Here is a 5,497-nt window from a genome sequence, read left to right as displayed (position 1 = left end):
TGTGTGTGTGTGTGTGTGTGTGTGTGTGTGTGTGTGTGTGTGTGTGTGTGTCTGTGCGTACACAGCAACAACGAAACGTGTTATTGCAGAAAAGAGTATTTTTGTAAGATTTCAATCATGAGTCACGACATAAGTCTGTTTGACGTCATCATAATCATTTGTGTGGGAACTAGAGCCATATCACTGACTGTTGTGACATCAGTACAGCAACAAGAACAAGAACAGCAACAGCAGCAACGACAAATGCAATAAGGAAACAATCAAAAGAAACTAACAATAAAAAGTGTTCAATAACGGCGACATAACAACACCAACAACACAATCACAGTTGTTTAACAACAGCAATATAACAACATCAGCGGAAGATTAGCAACAGAACAGCAACAATAATAAATGTAGTGCTCAAAAACAGTGGCAGAGCAACACCAATCACAATCACAGTGTAACTTCAAAGCCACAACGCTTTTAGGATAGGTGCAGTAGTACCAAAGGAGTACAGAATTAGGACTGATGCAATAAAATAACTGGAAGATACGCAAAGCCAGAAATGCTATTGTAGTACAATGGTAGGATACCATCATCATCAGCAGAAACTGTACAATAATAACAAAACTGAGCAGAAGCAATTCTGATAGGAGCAGCTTAAGAAGTAGATGTGCAACAAAAGCTTTTGCAATGATAAGTGTACAACAATTCATAATGATTTCAAATGTTGGCGCTAAGCCAGTAATTTGGGGAGGGGGGTTAAGTCGATTACATTAACCCCAGTGTTCAATTGCTGTTTTATCGACCCTGAAATGATGAAAAGCAGAGTTAGCCCTGGTGGAATTTGGACTCAGAACGTAAAGACGGACGGAATACCGTTAAGCATTTTGCCTGGCGTGGTAGCGATTCTTCCACCTCGCCGCATTACAACAATTAATAATGATTGCTGAACAATCAACTGAAGCGTAGCAATATCTCTACAGCACATCATAACCAGAATGTAAGAGCACTACACTTACAACAGCACCACAACAGTAAAACAACGGCGCCTCAACAGCATAACGACACCACAACACCATGACAGAAGAACACCATCAAAACAACGCCATACAACGGCTTAAATGCTCCACAACGGCACTATTACAATAACTGTACAATGGCATCACAGCAGTGCAACGACAGCACAACAAGTAGAAGAGGAAGAACAACACAATACTATGTAAAAAAATAGTGAATATATATTGTATCAACGTTTCTGCTTATTTTTTTCAACCTCTGTGCTAATTTATTTAGTTCTTATTCTGATATCAAAACTGGAGTACAACCTTTGTAGTGATCGGTGATATACTTAGTACTGTTGCAGTCGTTAATCTCACGCGGCTATGGATTTGCTTATAAAACGTCTAGTTTCTGTCTTGTTACCAGAGCAGCGTCTGTTTTGTCAAAGCTGTAGAAGTAAATGTATAATCCTTTGATTTAAATTATTCAAAAAGACAACATCCGCACTGATGACAAAATGTAAGTTAGTGATATACATGCATTTCTTCTATGAACTTGTAGATATCTGTGTGTGTGTGTGTGTGTTTTAAGAATTTTGTTTCCTAACCCTCTTTCCAGGTTCAGCCCCATGGTGTGACACCTTGAGTAAATGTTTTCTGCTGTAGCCACGAATCGATTACAGCCTTGTGAATGGATTTGTTAGTCGGAAGTTGAAAGAAGCCTGTCGTGTACATATACATATATATAAACATATATATAGACATATATATAAAAAGATCTCTTCACGACACCTGGTGTTAAAGAACACTTTACATATATGTCCCAGATCGGCGATTTATTTCGATTCGAGGTGTGTCGAGTTCATGGCACTGAGAGTTACAATAACGATATCTGTCACTCTTGCTCACCGCGGGGCAAGCTGTCCAGTCTGGTCTGGGGCAGTCAATGTTCTTTAACACTCGGGGTCGTGTAGGAAGCTTTCCCAGGACGCTATCCCGCACAAATTGGCGTACAAACAAAACACATACATTGTATCCGTACAACCGATAATGTTTACATTATTATTGCTTTTTAAGGCTGCGAACTGGCCGAATCATCGTTAGCATGCCGGGCAAAATACTTAGCAGCATTTCGTCCGTCTTTACGTTCTGAGTTCAAATTCCGCCGAGGTCGACTTTGCCTTTCATCCTTTCGGGGTCTATGAAATAAGTATCAGTTACTCACTGGAGTCGATATAATCGTCTTATCCCCACCTCCCACAAAATGTCAAGCTTTGTGCCTGTAGTAGAAAGGAGTATTAGAGCTGCTTTTAATTCAAAATTATATATATATGTGTGTGTGTGTGTATGTTTGTGTGTGTGTATGTTTGTGTGTGTGTGTGTGTGTGTGTGTGTGTGTGTGTGTGTGTGTGTGTGTGTGTGTGTGTGTGTGTATGTATATATGTGTATATATGTATATATCTGTGTGTGTGTCTGTGTTTGGGTAGGCCCCCACCACCGCTTGGCAGCTAGACTCTCCCATCTTATACAACACACACAGACACAGAGGCACACAATCATGTATGAAGATACCACCGACTGTTTCAAGCTGGTCCTGGCAATATCACTTCCATTACACTCAGATATTGCACCCCTGAACTTATCCTACGTTCACTGAAGTCTTCATTATTTTCCTCTGCACGAAGATATATATATATATATAGTGTGACATTTGGTGGGGGAAACACTACAGAATATTCCATTCCGAGGAAAGGTGACCCTTCCTCACCTAAACAACTATCGCCCTATTGTACTCACTTTGTATCGCCCTCTTGTACTCTCTAAGGTGTTAGTAAAGTTCTCTATTGATAACGACGTTCCCCAAATATCTTGAATTTCCCTCTCTTCATACTGAACACAAATACAGCCTTTTTTGAGCCATATTTATTGGAGACCTATTCTGTTATGTCGTTCGTTTTAGATAAGTTTGGTGAAAGCTATGTTGTTGCCTTGGCAAACGAATCTGTTATCGAAATTTCTCCGTCTACAAGTTCCATCCATCTCCCATCTCTAGAATCAGTTGTTTCCTAATATATTACACTATTGTGGTATGTGTTCATGGAGTTCTTTCTGTCTCACTTTCAATCAACTCTGGTGCACCCAGCGTTCAATTCCCCCCACTCTCTTCCTTCTGTACACCAATGACCTACTCGCTTCCATGTCCAACACTGCTTACTTTTATGTTGATGGTAATATGATCCTCATTCCTTCCTAATCTTCCTCAGTCATCCACAGATAATCTAGACCCCTCATGCTAAATTTGCACTGATTTCATGAACAGAAAACTGGAGTATGTTCCAGTCGAACCGTGTTAATATTGACTCGTTTAACAGTGAAATAATGTAACACTACTATACTCCACCAAAAAAGATACCCAAAACAAAGACCACCCCCACCAAAAAAACATAACCGCAACTCCCTAAACATGAATAAGGCTCATCTAGAACCTTGACAGTCGCACCTGCAACTAAGCCTTACTATATTCGAGAATGTTTCCTAAAGAAAACACATCCTTAACAAAGCCAGGAGCATCCCCCACCAAAGAAAACAACTGGCTTTCTCTTGTGGGCTAAAAAAAAATTTCAAACTCCAACTCCTGCTGATACTCAGCGAAGTTCAAATGAATCCTTCAATGGAATATTGCATCTACATCTGAGAAAAGTGTCCTCGACCGTCTGTAGAGTAGAGCCACTCGTCTGGTTGGTTCGAAGTCACAAGTTCAGGTTCCTGACTCACAGACATGGTATCTCTTCTCTCTGCCTTTTCTACCGTTACTACTATGGCCTTTGTTTCTCAGAGTTGGCTAGTTTTGTACTTCCAACACTCAGACACTACTAACTCACCATTCTACCTAACTCCCATATTATGTCCCAAATCTCCTGCACTAACCATCACACCCAATCAGTTCTGCTGCCGGAACATTGGCTCCGTGTATCTTCCCCGTAGATGCCAATTTGCAACAGTGAAAACGGAATATTAACAGCATCACGCATGTCGGTTTCTGAGTGCTTGCAAAAAGTATGGTTACTGCTTCCTCATTCAGATCCGGTAAGAAAATAAAACAAGAAATGACATAGGAATTGGATAGAATTGAGTTTATTTCCAAAGTATAAGACATATATTTTCTACTTTTTAGTAGTTGTCTAATATAACACAGGGTCAAATGACGGAGGGTTGTTTAAGATTCTTTAGCGTTGGTTGAGTTTTCTTTAATAAACTATAAATCAACAGGGAAACCAGTGCTTATGTCTCTTCACAGGGGACTGGTTGGAAGGAAGAAGCGGAGGATCATCAAACTGCAGACCTAGACCGAATGCTTGCAACAGACTGGACCATATTAAAGGCATCCAAGATGTCAGGTAGTAGTGCTAATCAGGGAAGCGGATTATGTCTATTAAGATTAAGTCTGGTTGAGTTAATCTGCGACGTTGTTACTTTCTTCTAGACTTACCTGTTTATGAAAATAAGAAGCAGATAATTTATTTCTTATCTTTTGTTTCATCAAAGCTGATATATTCCAATGACCTCACCATCAGGTAAGAAAATTTACACATTCCTACAACTGTAAACATTCTGCGAAAGCCTAGAAATAAAATGAAGAGACTTTGTCTAAGATGAATGAGTCAAGGAAACAGAAAACTTTCCCTGCTGGTGTGAGTAATAATATATAAAAAGGGCCATATTTACTGTGGCCATGTGGTGAGACTGCCGCCAATCATAGTTGCTCACTAAATACTTCAGTGAGAATAGAGAAGACATTAATGAAGAGGTCATCAAAGAAAAAAAAAGTGTTAGACACTTGTCAAAATATCTCAGGACGGAAAAAAATTCGAAGAAGTAAAATGGTTATAAACTACTGGCCGATGAACTTTCTCGTCTGGAATTCTATTGACACTGTCATTTATGGGCCCAAATTTCTATTAAACTAGCTGTAATTAAATTTGTATACCTTTATGTAATCAAATATATTTTGCTGCTGATATTATAGTGCCTATTGCTTGTAGCGCTATACCGGTATTCATTTCTGTCATGCGCACAAATATATCTCATTCCCAGCAGTGTAGCAAATGCCTTTCAAAATCAATGAGTCGATATTTTTATCAAAGCCGACTTCAATTACTAAAATCAGTGTGTAAGTAGAAGAATGTACTTCCGATGATATTGTAGAACTGTCGAAGAATTTAATGGAATCATATAATAATTTCAATTAATAGAATTCCAGCAAGCAGCCACATCATAAAATGGCTAACGGCGCTGGACTGTCCTCGGCTTCGCTGTACATAGACATAATGAGGAGACACATTACACGTTTCTGTAAAGGAATACCAATAGGTGGTACAAAGCCGTAACATGGAATAATACTACATAATTGGTGTATATTTCCTGAGTTTTCTGTACTGAATTTGCAAAGCAAGTCTGTCGGAGAAAGAAAAAGAGAGGAAAAAGAGAGAGAGAGAGAGAGAGAGAGAGAGAGA

This window comes from Octopus bimaculoides, chromosome 7 (genome assembly GCF_001194135.2).
Source record: "Octopus bimaculoides isolate UCB-OBI-ISO-001 chromosome 7, ASM119413v2, whole genome shotgun sequence".
Classification (NCBI taxonomy): domain Eukaryota; kingdom Metazoa; phylum Mollusca; class Cephalopoda; order Octopoda; family Octopodidae; genus Octopus; species Octopus bimaculoides.
The sequence above is the reverse complement of the archived record's forward strand: the minus strand, read 5'-3'. Positions refer to the sequence as shown.